This window comes from Sus scrofa, chromosome 12, assembly GCF_000003025.6.
Source record: "Sus scrofa isolate TJ Tabasco breed Duroc chromosome 12, Sscrofa11.1, whole genome shotgun sequence".
Classification (NCBI taxonomy): domain Eukaryota; kingdom Metazoa; phylum Chordata; class Mammalia; order Artiodactyla; family Suidae; genus Sus; species Sus scrofa.
The window spans coordinates 49,227,609-49,242,114 of NC_010454.4; the positions used below are offsets into that span (position 1 = coordinate 49,227,609).

Here is a 14,506-nt window from a genome sequence, read left to right on the forward strand (position 1 = left end):
TATTTAAAAAAAATTTTTTTTTTATATTGTGCTGCATGAGTTGTTTGCATCCATTCACAAGATTTCTGAGAAGGGGAATTTCATGGCTATAAATAATAAGGTGGCTTCTTGGAGGGAGGACATTAGGGCCGATATTGATGTATCCTAATTGAACCTGCAGTCTCTAATATGACCTCACATTGGTCATGAGGAGATTCTCTTGCTGAAGAGTTTCCCCAGGCAGCCTTCATGTCTTGGTTCCTCAGACTGTAGATGAAAGGATTTACCATCGGGGTCACGGCAGTGTACATCACAGTTATCATTGCATCCTTTAGGCTGTGACTCGTCAGAGGGCGGTAGTACATGCCCATGACTGTCCCGTAATACAGAGAAACAACTGTGAGGTGGACCCACAGGTGGGAGAAGGCTTGCGCACACCCTTGGTGGAAGGAACACGTAAGACCGTGGAAAAGACCTGAACATAGGAGATGACGATGCATAGTAATGGCACGGGAGAAAACACTAGCCCCTAGGTACATCATCTTCACATTGAGTGGATGTCAGAACAGGACAGCTTGAGCAAAGAGCAAGGTCCACAGTAGAAGTGGCCACTTCCTTGTTTGCACAGAAGGACAGACGAGCCGTGAGCAGAGTGTGGGGACAGCATTGGCATTTCCCATCACCAAGACCCAACAACTAAGAGGACACAAACCCGTTGTCTCATGACTGTTGTGTAATGAAGTGGGCGGGTGATGGCCACGGCACGATCATATGCCATAGCAGCCAGGATGTAGCTATCTGTGTTCACCAAGGCCAGCATGAAACACATCTGTGTTAGGCATCCCCCAAAGGAGATGGCTTGGTACCTAGAGATGGTTGGCGAGAGCCTTTGGATGGTTACAGAGGGAAGAAGATGTCGACAAGGAGAGGCTGACCAGGGAGAAATACATGGGGTTGTGAAGGCGAACGTCACAGTGATGGCCAGGATGATGAGCAGGTTTCCCATCAGTGTGATGGGGTAAATGAATAGGAGGAGGGTGAAGAGAGGTTTCCTGTTCCTTCTGACCACTAACTCCCATGGAGATGAAATCCAGGTATGAGGAACTTGGTCTGCCTGTATCTTCACCATGGATCTTTGATGCAGGAGAGGGTGAGAGTGAATGAATCCAGCGTAATATAGAAGGTGAGTCAGACTTTAGGAATATCTCTTCAGCTCAACCTATTTATTCATCCTGTACTGCTTGTAGTTCAATCTGTGGTTACTAAATCCTGATGGTAGGCAGCTAATAATCAATCCTGGAGCGTAAAATAAAAATCTATTATGGTCGATGGAGAGAGATATCAGCAACATTAGCTATGCTATAGAACACTTCTTTAAGAATGGTGAACAATCTTTGAATGGCGTAGAGTGCGCCATCCTTACCCAACCTGAGCACATCCACCCAACACCCAGATGGATATAATTATTTTACAATAGTTAATATCTTATTGACACACTAGAGCGTTATACTTGACAATAGTACATAAGTTATGGGTAAAGTACAATTATTCACTACAGTATTATGATAATACTGGCAACGTTACTCCTCAAGGACCTATAACCAATCTCACATGAGAAGCGGAATCACATGCGAATCTTAGTGAAATATGAAGAAGGATTAAGGACATATGATCTTGAGAGAGAGACTCGCAGATGGCGAAGTATATGTTAGCACAAGAGAACGACCTTGGACAAATAATTAGAATTGTTCACTGGAAAAACTCAGAATGAACCCAGAAGATCAGAATTTAACAGTTTTAATTCCAGGAGCCTATGTCAAAGATTGCCATGTATTCAAATAGAGACACACTGAGTGGGTTATAGCAAATGATCAACAGTAGAGTATTACTTGCGTGGGTGATCTCATTCTTTTAGTTAACAGTACGATATTGATAGGTATATCATCACTATATCCCACCTGATATATATATAATCTATTATTTCCCTGATCTCACTTTTATTAGAAACAATATCTCCACAGATTCTCACCCATAATTGTTCACTGAATGAGCTCATATCAACTTAACTGATTCGCTAGTAGAATAACATAATATAGCTATGTGTCTGATTGACTATGATCTCTTTTCCTACATTTCCTCATTCTCATAAGAACAACTAATAATACTGACACAATACACTTATCGGTACACCCATGCACATCCAATCAAGTACGATGACCTCCTTTGTGAGAGGAGATATCGGATATCTGTTTAATTTATATCTCTTCAGAGAGGGATTATTGGGAATATTATTCACTAATATTATGTATAGTAGCTATACACACACGACGCACCACCACACACACACACGCACACACACACACACAGAGTCAATTGTCCTGATTTTTTTGGGGGGGAGCTGCACCTGTGTAGGCATATGTGGTGCTGCGCAGTAAGCTATGAGGTGAATCAGGGCACTATCTGACTGGCCGAAATATAACAGCAACACGTATGCAGACGAAGGTTTGAGCCACGTTGGAATAATAGCACCGACAGCTTCATAGCAGATGCCAATATCTTACCACTGTGCATAAAGTCAAGGCGAACAGAGATCAAAACCTGCTCACTCATGGTACTAGTTAGTTCATTTGTGCTGCAGAATAAGGACTCCTCAGTCTGAATTATATTCAGGGTAATTGTAATATGTTTCCTCACATAGTAGATACTCATCAGGCGACACTCAGTAGTTCTCACCTCATTAGTATTGACCTTATTGAAAGAATTCAGCTTATCAAGTAATTTGTGTATATATAATTGATCGCATTATTTATATTGTGTTACTAGTGCTATTAAATTATTGACTGACGATTAACATTCAATTTTGTCTTTTTTTGCTATTTTCTTTGGTATTACCAGCTCTCTACCGTCAGATCGCATATGGACGGTATCCCAATGGCTTAGGGGGTCCAATCGGAGCTGTAAGCCACGGCTACGCCAAGCCACAAGCAACGCAGGGATCCGAGGTGCCGCGTCTGCAACCTGTATAATCACCAAGCTCAGCGGCAAAACGTCCGGTATCGTCAACCCACACGAGCAATGCGCAGGAGAGAGCGAAGCCCGCTAACCTCTAGTGGGTTCTGTACTCTAGTCGAGTTCTATAACACACACATTCGCCACGTACTAGGAACATCCCACTGCTTATCTTTAACATGAAATATTGTGATTGCTTCATTCAACATAATGGTTCCACTCTATGATCTATATCAGAATCATATTATTTATGGCAGAGACTACTAGCTGCTCATGTCAAAATCAGTATTGTTCTTTACAATAGTGACTCATTCTAATCATCCATGTCAGACGGTTCACAATGCACTGAAAGAAAAGTTGTACATGATGACTGAAATTCAAGCAATATCCATGGTTTAGCATTACTCGGTCCCTGCTTTCCAGGTCATTATGTCAGACGTGTGAAGCAAAAGCTTGAAGCTAAATGTTGAATGAGGGTAACGTCGGCTGGAATGAGGCTGTGTCCCAGTTTCCACATCCAGTGACTGCCACAACACTACGAAGACACTACTGACGTTATACCGGAGAAATAAACTTTATCTGTCCAGGCATATTAATCTTTGTCCTTTAATACCGTTAGTGCCAGATCTCTGAAGAATATACATAATTTGATGAAGTAGAATTGACTCAAAATGTAATTCATTCCCACCACCAATGTCTCCTGTGTTTCTAGCGAATTATATACCAAGGCATAGGAAATGCAGTAAAATTATTCCTTCAAAAACTATAATTTAGTTTTTCATCTTCCTTTACAAAAACACACATAGAAAAAAAATAAATTTGGTTTTCTCTCTTGATCATAAGTACCTTTCCCTTTATATGTGACCACAGAAATAACGATATATGACGCAGAAGTGAGAATATTTCCATAAAACTGAGTATGAAAAACTAATAGAGACATTAAATATTACTCTGCGTAGTCTTTCATCTGGTAGTGGTGGCAGTGAAAATTAAGAGGGATGCTCTGGGGATAACCTATGTCAAACTACCTGACAAAGACTGATTGGCCAATATGCATAAAATACAGTAAACATCGGAAGTTTTGAGTCATCCTTGCTGTGTACAAGTAGGTAGTAATAAATTTCAATTGACATGCGCTTGGGTGACGTGTGTGGAATGTGGGTGTCTCTCCCTGGCCTAGGAACTTCCATTAATGCCATATTAGAGTCAGGATGCAATAAAAAATTATTCTAAGTTTAATCCAAAATATAAAAAATGCACGATGCGATCTCAAACACAAAGAAAGAAAGGAGAATATTATCCTCGAATATGAGTATAGATTATAACAAGCTGTAAAAATAATATAGTTGTCATAGTCAAGCTGTATGTTCTCTGGTGCCCACTTGATTTCACAAACCAAGAATAAGGTCCTAATGGATGGAGTCAGTGGTAGAATGAATTAATAGGTGGATAATTGGCCATTTGTCGCTGAATGTGGACACGATCGCATCAAGTAGGGAGCTCTCTGTGAAAGTCATCTCAGCCTAAAGGACACATCGAAAATACAAAGTAAGAAACAGTGTTGCTTATTTGTTAAAAGAACAAATCTAAGAAAATTAGTTTTAGCCATAGAAGAGAATGTGATAGAGAGTTTTCCCGTCGTGGTTCATAAGGTATAAACAAATAATTGGCCATAATCCATATGAGAGATGCAGGTCTCAAAGAATCTACTAGAAATCTCTCTACAGTGTTGTGAAAATTAGAAGGTACTGCATGCGCATAAAAAGAGTATAAAACAAAAAAAAAAAAAGGAATATGATGAAAAGAGTGACAAAATGGGATTGTAAGTTTCACAGTGAGGTGTGCTTGTGATCATTCTGGCGTGGCTGTGGCTATGGGGCTTGTGAGACCTAGCAGCTGATAGGTCTGAATTTGACTCCTTAGCCTGGTGTAACCTATACTGCCACAAGTGCTAGCCTAATAAACAAAAGAAAAAAAAAAAAAAAAAAAAAAAGAATAGAAAGAACGAATATGTGATGTAGAATTCACAGAGTTGATTTTCAAAGAAATTCAAAGAGGACCTCTAGATAAAGCTAAGAAGATTTAGCCCATGTAGATTTGATAGGACAGTATTTAAATTAAATCAAATCATGACTAATATATAAATGCAAAACAATAAATAAAGAAAATTTAAATTAATTACAAAAAAGGTATCACCTGGAGAGAACAGGTTACCGAACAGTCTCGACATAATAGCAAAAGAAGAATATAATACGAAATAAAAACCGAATAATGACGAATGAAGGAATTGCTTAGCAGGTTTAAGATCCCTGGCCATTGTCATCATAGTTAAGGATCCGGCGATTACGTGATGCTGTGTTAGTAGATGTCATCAGTGCAAGCTCTGTCCAAGTTGGTGCTGTGCGTGGTGTAGGCCACTGGCAAATGTAAGCAGCTCGAGATATAAGACCCCTAGCCTGGGTACCTCCTAAACGAGGCCACAGGCGCGAGCTCTAGAAAGACCAAAAGAGAATAAATAAGATCCACATTCGCAGAGAAAGAATAAATTTTAAGATATATGGGAAATAATTCTTTTAAAAAATATCCAGGAGTTCCCGTGCGTGGCGCAGTGGTTAACGTTCCAACTAGGAACCATAGAGTGTTCGGGTTCAGTCGCTGCCCTTGCTCAGTGGGTTAATGATCCGGTTTGCCGTGACTGTGGTGTAGGTTGCAGACGCGGCTTGGAACCTGTGTTGCTCTGGCTCTGGTGTAGGCTGGTGGCTACAGCTCTATTCGACCCTAGCCTGCGAACCACCATATGCCGCTGGAGAGCCCAAGAAATGGCAAAAAAGACAAAAAAAAAAAAAAAAATTAAAAAAAGTCAGTCTGGTTGCAAAATACAAAATTTTACCTGAACAAAAAATAATACCTAAAACCAGGAGATAATATATATAGGAAACATTCAATTCACCTACAATATTTATGATTCAAGCAGATGTCATAGTACATTTTTCATTATCTATATATATTACTCAGTACACTGCTCCATACTTCAAACTGTAGTTCTTGAGAATAAGACAGAAAGAAGTGTTTAGGAATGAGAATAGAGAGGAGAATGGAGTGGTCTCTGCATGGGAGGCAAAGCAAGTAGGTCTGTATAGCAATGTAGAGCCTTAGAAACAGATCAAATTTATTAGAGAAATTCGTATACGACATGGTGTTTAGTACTAGCAGGAAAAAGGATAAGACTGTACGTTTGTTACAGAGGCTAAGTCAGCTGGATTCCTCTATGTGAAAATACAGGAAAATAATTTTAAAGGATGAATTGTGAAGACTAAGTTCAGAAAACTTAGATGGAGATTATGTTATGGTACCAGGCTTCCTCCACACTCTTTATTGTCATGCAAACTGAATGAATGTCCAGGAGACTTTGAATGGGATGGTGGAGTTACCCATTCAAAGTCTCATGGTGGAATGAGCTTGTGTCCTCAGGAGAACCATCATCCACCAAGGATACCTGCTGTTACAGAAGAAAGAAACAAAATTTACCCTATTTAACCCCTTCTGCACTTATTTTTTCTTTTTTGTCTTTAAGGCTGCACCCATGACACATGGAGGTTCCCAGGCTAAAGGGTCGACTCCAAGCTGTAGCTGCTGGCCTATGCCATAGCCATAGCCACAGCCACGTCAGATCCAAGCACATCTCGTCCTACACATAGCTCATGGCAGCTTTGGATCCGTAACCCACTGAGCAAGGCCAGGGACCGAACCTGCAACCTCATGGCTCCTAGTCGGATTTGTTTCTGCTGAGCGACGACGGGACCTCCTAAACCCTTGTGCACTTTGTCATTATTTGTTACTGTAGTCTGGCTATCCCAAGCAATTCACTAATTTTTCTAAAAGACCTCTACTCGATAATTGATTCAGTGTGTAATATTCACTCACCAACTCTGAGTGTCTTTTATAGTACACATGGGATTGTATGCTAGGCTCAGGGCAAGCAGATAAAATTATATTTCCCTCAAATATGATACACTTTTTCATCTCTGCACTTAGATGAGTTTGATTTTCTCTCTTGAATGACTTTCCCTATGTCCACGTGAAATCATAATCTCTCAGAGTTGAGAGGGTTCAGTAAAACCAGAGGGTTCAGAGACTATGGTTGCTCATATGGTAATGAAATATTTTAGAGGAGGGCTTCTGGCAACACGGCAGCCTTAGCTAATGCCACCAGGTCCCATTCCAATTAAAACACATAGAAATTACAAATAAATGTGATAAGTAATTAAAAATGCATACCTAAACCTTAAAGAAAGAAATGGGACTATGCAGGTATGAAAAACAAAAAGCACACTCAGAACAAGAGCTGTAAACCAGTGCTGATGCTGCGACGGACCTTTGGGGTTTCAAGTAGGAATTAGGTCCAAAGGCTGGGATCTGGGGTGTTAATGACCCTGGATAAAATGTGGCACAAATCTGCATGAAGCAGGAAATTTGATTTGAATCCCACTGTAAAACAGTTAAAGCATGATCCTATTTATGAAAATAGCACCAAAAAATGGCCATGTAAGATTTGGAAAGGAAAGAACAAAATGGATAGAATTCATTGAAAATGAGATTGCTTTCAAAGAAAATCAAAGAGACTTTCTAGATAATTCAGAAGTTTGAGCATATACATGTGATATAAATTGATATTTAAAAATCCATAATGTTCTTATATCAAACAAAAATAAATTGCTTTTTAAAAAAGACTCTCTATTCCCAGTGCCAGCAGACATTAGAAATCTAGAAGTACCCTAACAAACGAGGTCCAAGACTGACTTTAAATATTGTAAAATCATCATTTCACAATACATGTAACTCAAATCGTTATGCCGTATAGCTTAAACTTATGCAGTGCTGTAGGTCAACTGATATCAATAAAACTAGAAAAAATGACTAAATGTTACTGAGTGGCAGAAAGAATACCTAGAAAATGTGGAGAACTCACTATTACAAAAATGTCAATTCTCCACCAGTCTATTAATCTATGAAATCATTGTGATCCTAAATAAGACACCAGAAGTTTTTCCCAAGCATGGAACTAGTAAGCTTCGTAAAATTCGTATGGGAGCATAAAGAGACAAGAAGAGCTAAGACAATTTGAGGAAAAAGAAACATTGGAAAAGAATCCAAGGTAGGAAGGGCCAGAGGAGGTCATTTGTATACTTAATAGTGCTGTTAAGGGGAATGACTTCCTCTGGCCCTTCCTACCTTGGATTAGTACTGACACAGGAACTGACAAATACATCTATGTAACATTCTGGAGAGCCTACAAACAAAATTCTATTACAAACAGAAATTTGAAATATCAATATAAATGCGTTTCTATTTGTTAGAAATTGGTACATGACGTGGGTAGGCTTCGAATAGCTAGGGCACGGTTGGACTGGCTGTTTGGGACTCTTAGACACCAAAACATAAGAATAATACAGAACATTTCTAATAAATGTAAAAGCAAAACTTCAGAAGCTTTAGAAGAAAAGTGTTTATAGTATCAGGATAGAATATGATTTTTTTAACCAGGCACAAAATTTACAACACAGAAGCAAAAATGTAAAATTTGGCAACTTGAAAGCATGTGTGTGAAACAGAGGGTAAAGAAAGGGGAGAGGCAAATCGTGGATTGGAAGAAGTATGTGCTGCTCACATAATCACATAACAAAGGCTTAGTATTCAGAGTACAGAAGCTTCCTACACACTAATAAGGAAAGACGAAAAATCCAGGAGGAAATAATAGGAAGCAGGCTTGAATAGCCAAGTCACAGAAGAAGGAACCGTATGAACAGTAACCAACAGAAGAGATGTTCAACCAAATTAAAACAAAATTCAGTTAAAAATCCTGTATACATGTATGTGTAACTGGGTCACCATGCTGTACAGTAGGAAAAAATAATGTATTGGGGAAATAAAAAAACCCTTTACCTCTGGAGCAGATATAAAGTCGGACAGTTGCAAATGTTAGGGAAGAAATGGAAATTTTTCTGTTACCATTAGGAGAACAGTTATCCCACATCTGGGTAAGCTGACAGTTCTTACATTCTACTTCGTGTTTGGCCCTAGAGGACTCTAACACATGCATTCCAGAAGGATATATATTGTCATACAGAAAACTTAGAAACGAATAATCACTGTGGAGTTGTCTTACGATTGAATTCTGTACAACGATTAAAATGATTGTGAACATGGAATAATTTTTAAAATCACAATGCGATGGAAAATAGTTGCTATAAAACGTAAGGTGCATCACACAGTACATTTTTGCGTATAAAATAATGCATGTCTATGTGGTAAAAGTTTACATCCCGAATGCAAGTATATTACGCATTCTAGCATGGCTGTTGCCTCTGGAGGATAGTGGGAAAAGAAGATTTTGGATAGGCACCAGAAGAGTTTCAAGTGTATTATTTCTTAAGAAATGTGGAGCATATATTATCCTGTTAAATCTAGAGGAAGACTTCTTGGTACATTATTTTCTTTGTCTCTCTGACTTTTAACAACGTTAAAATAAAGAATTAAATTTAACATAAAGATTTCAAGGTCTGGAGATAACTGTGTACAGAATGTGGCAATGGGCCTGGTGGGTCACGTCCATTGTCACTAAAGGGAGGAGATAGAGTCTTGTGTGTAAATGGGTTGAGGAAAGAAACCGGCATTTACACTAGGAAGAGTGGTCCTTGGGCAATATATGATGCTGGGGAGAAGAAAAATGCAATGGAGAAGAGATTCAGGCTAGAGGAAGAAAAACTTAGTGGATGCAAATAGGCTTTGTTTAAGCTACTTTAATTCACACTGTTTTTGCTCATATTATTTAAGTGTCCATGCCCCTCCCAGCTCACTCATTTTGTGTATAACTGCTCTTTGATCCAAGGGTCATCTCCAGCCTCTAAGCTCTGTCTTGCATTTCACGTTGTCAGCCCAGTTTGGGTTCTCTCCTCTCGCACCCACAGGCATCCAAGGCATTGCAGGCTTCCAGCAAAACCTCAACCCTGAGAAAATCTGTCCATGTTTTAATTTCCCTCTTCCTGCACAGCCAGGGCACAGTGGAGGAATCATACAAATGTAGGCTACAAGTTATGATGATCAATTCCTTTTGGTTCCTCAACACATTTTGACAAGCCTCACTCTCCCCCTTATCCATGGCAGTTCATCAAAATCTTTGCCATTCCCCTCAAATCCACCATACCTCCCACACCAATACTCTCCGAGAAACCTAGGCATCACGTCCCTGTTCACTGAGAAACAAACCCGCGCGAGAGAGAATCCTCCCTCAACATCTGCCCCAGGGCATCCCTTCAATACACCTACTTCCATCCTGTTCTTTTCCTCCAAAACCTGAGAAGAGCAGTGCAGATGCGTCCGTATATTCACACCCTATTTTCTTCCATTTCCTCTGCGATAAAACTCCACCCCTCTTTCAGCTGTGGTATTTTCTGTCCCCACTTTCTACCTCAGCACCAGCGTTTCCATCATTAGCTAGTAAATATCGTAGATCTTTTGGTCATTCAATGAATGTTCCCCAATCTTTCAGCTCCTTCTGGTAATCGACACCTGTTAAATCTTATGAAATGATAAGAGAAGAATGCAAAAACATGTAGCACCAGAAAATGATGTGAGGTTGGTGTAATACTTGCAGAAGTGAAGAAAGAGAACCAGAGAGGAGAGGTTTCTGAGCAGAGGGCCTCGAGGATAGGAAGTGTGAGATGTAGGGCGTCATGATGAGGAGAGATGATTTCTCTAGAAACCCTGAAGAGAGAGGTGGGGAAAACCTATCCTTCTGAGAAGCGGAGCAGGAGGTGCATCAACGTACATGCTAGAGACAGGATGGGAGCCTCGCATTTACTGGAGAGAAGCCAGGGGTCCCAGGCTGTGCCGGCCACTAACACAGCTTTCCTGGGAAGTGCTGGTGCTCTGCGATATCCGTTGCAGGAGTTGAGACAGTTTTTCAGGGACACAAGTACAGAAAGCCACCCTATGGCATGAAGGGAGCAGACAAGGCCACAAAATGTCCTCTGAGTGTTTCCAGATTCCCTCCCTGATAGTTGAAGCCATCCGTGCTTAGACAATAAAATAACATCATTTTGTACAGGGGCCTGTTAGCATGCACCACTGACTGTGGAAGTGTAAGTTGGTTTGGTAGCTCCGCTCTAAGACAGTAGATTTGTGTAAACTTGTGTACACACTGAGACACACACAGACACACACACAGAGTTCAGGAATTAGGAAGAGCTCAGACCTGAGAAAGTCAAATCAGAAGTACCCCTTTCTGATCCTATTTTCACGGACAAGAACCCAGATAACAACGTATCAGAAAAGAAGGGATTTTTTCTGTCTCTCTCTCGTCTCTTCCCTGCCTTTTGACTTTCTGATCTTAGAACCTTGCTTTCTGGATTCAGGCCAAGCTGGAGTCCTAGTTTTGCCAGTCTCTGTGTGTGCTCTCGGGCGATTCAGTTCACCATTTTCCAGGTGATACCATGAGAATAATTCTACTTACCTCTTGGAAATTTTGTGAGGGTCAGAAAAGAGGATGCCTGTTGTGTTTGTTGCTGGCTATCTGTCTCTTGATGTGTCTGACATAGAGTCTGTTCCCCAACACATGCAGCTCCTACTGGGGCGTCCACGCAGATGCAGTCCAAAAGAGTCCTGGTTCTGTGGCCTTCATGCCTCTTCCATGAATGGGAAACTAAACAGCGTCTGATGTAGCATTTGTGAGCATGCCTTTTGGAGGGCAGGCGTGCTGGGAAAAGTGCTAGTCAACGGCCTAGAGAGCAAGTCTTTGGCTCTCTGTCCCTGAGGCAGGGGAGCCAGGACTGGGATGGTTTGCAAAGAAGAGTCCAAGTTTTCCCAGTGGTAGAGCAGAAAAGGCCGAAGGGTCTGTTCCAGATGGGGCTTCAAGTTGAGGACTCTAGCTTCCTGGAAGTAGAGTGTGTTTTAGCAGAGAAAACGATGTGATTATTTCCCAGGTTATAAAGTCCTGAGACATGACTCCTGCAGGTCCTTATATTCAGGCCAAAGTCAGAAAACTGGTGAGAGCTATAGCTGTGCCTGAGGGGACAGAGTGGCTCTCAAGAGTGATTGTGCCTAGAGTTCTCCTTGAAGGAAAGCTGGGCGAGATGGTTTCCCAGAGACTAGGCCTCCAGGGTCCATGTGCTGGGCGGAGCTATTCTATCTCATTTGTTAGAATGTGGGCCCTTCTCTGCTTCAGCACAAACTTGGAACCACCGCTTGGGAAGTCTTTCTGGTTTTAAGTGTGGCCGAGAATAATACTCGTGTTTTATCATCGTTCCTCTACCATTTGATAGAGGGGCGTCATGCTGGTCATTATATTTTACCTAGCATGCGGATGGTGGCTCTGCTACATTTTCAGATTCTTAGAGCTAGAAAATACCTAAATGTTATCTAGTCGGCTTCATGTACCTGTCACCTTTATACGAACCCTGATTGATGGTTGTATGCTCTGCCTTAGCCCCTCTTGTGGCAGAGCGGTCACTAAGTTTCTGCAGAGGGCCATGGTGAGGCCTGTGGTTTCTGGCTGCGTACCCGTTCTGGCTCTGCCTCTTGTTGGTTGCAACTGACTTTGGATCGTTATTAAATGTACGTTGTATAACGAGAGTAACAATGTGGCAACAAGAGCATCCTCATGAGGTTGTTATGAGGATCAAACGCACGAAAACCTGAAAAGTTTTTAAAATGAAGCCCAGCACATAGGTAGCAGTTAGTGAATGTCAACTGCTATTTTACTAATTCTGGCTTTATTCATCTAATTGTACAACTCTCCCAAATCCCTCATCCGAGGCTGCCCATTGTAGATGTTGAAAGGAGCTTTGTTTAATTACATTTCCTTTTAGACAAGTTTCAGGTTATACATCCTGGGTGCTCTGTTGTTCCTCGCCCCGTGTTTAGATCGTGTTTCAAAGTCCAGATCATGGGCTCTTGTGTATGGATAAAATGACTTCCCATGGTGTACTTTCTTCTTAGTAACCACATTTTGCTCTTGATGCCTTTCTTGGAATTTACTGTTATTCCAAATTTTATGTACTGGTACCATTGGGGTCAAGGAATTGTGGAGTAATGTATGAGAAATAGGAAGAGAATATTTTAACCCTCAAATGTTTGCAACTCTTATCCAAGGCCAGTGATTACAGCTTCTTTAGCTTATCAAGGGATATATGACCATTCCTTTCCTCCCAAAAAGAAAAAAAAATCTCTGAATGGAAAGAGAGGTTAAATTGAACTGCCTACTGGAAAATTCTAATCATGGCTAAATCCCTTCTCATTTAAAGACATTTCATTTTATTTTATTTTTTAAATACAGTTTTTTGAAGTGTAGTTGACACAGTGTTAATTTCTGCTGTATAGCACAGTGGTTCAGTTATACATACATACATATAAATCTATCTAAGAATATTACATGTATCCATATTTTTTCATCCCATTGTTGTGTTGCGATGTATGTATCTAGATGTAGTTCTCAATCTCATAGCTGCACAGCCAGATCTCACTGTAAATCCACTCCAAGAGCAATACTTTGCATCCATTAACCCCAAGCTCCCGATCCCTCTCACTCCCTCCCTCTCCCCCGGGCAGCCACATGTCCATTCTCCAAGTCTATGATTTTCTTTTCTGTGGAAATGTTCATTTGTGCTGTGTATTAGATTCCAATTATAAGTGATAGCATCTTGTATTTGTCTTTCTCTTTCTGAGTGTTTTCACTCAGTATGAGAGTCTCTAGTTCCATCCATGTTGCTGCCAATGGCATTATTTTGTTCTTTTTATGGCTGAGTGGTATTCTATTGTGTATATACACACCACATCTTCCTAATCCAATCGTCTGTCGATGGACATTTGGTTGTTTCCATGTCTTGGCTATTGTGAATAGTGCTGCAATGAGCATGCGGGTATATGCGTCTTTTTGAAGGAGAGTTTTGTCCGGATATATGCTCAAGAGTGGGATTGCTGGGTCATAGGGTAGTTCTATGAATAGATTTCTAAGGTACCGCCATAGTGTTCTCCATTAAAGACATTTTAAAAAGAAGAAATGATAGGTACAATATATTTTCAGAGTAAGAAAAAGAAAGCAACACCTGAAGTGTTTCGAAGAACAATGTGTTTGTGCAAATAACCTAAGAAAGTGAACAGCATTTCTTTTTGGTCTTTTTCGGGCTGCCCCCTCAGCACATGGAAGTTTTCAGGCGAGGGGTTGAATCAGAGCTTCAGCTGCTGGCCTCTACCACAGCCAGAGCAATGCCAGATCCAAGCTGCATCTGTGACCTACACTGGAGCTCCCAGCAATGCCAGATCCTTAACCCACCGAGAGGGGCCCAGGATCGAACCCATGTCCTCATGGATACTAGTCGGGTTTGTTACTCCTGAGCCACAATGGGAACTCCCCCAATTTTTTTTTAATAAATTATCTTTCACATTCTTAAGATACTACAAAAAATACAGTGAGTCAGACAAAAATTTAGATGAAAATGAAACTGCCCTGGACACAGAGACA

General features: G+C 40.7%; 1 pseudogene; it reads right to left on the reverse strand.

Moving 5' to 3' along the window:
* Positions 123 to 10,227, reverse strand: LOC100516876 (annotated as a pseudogene).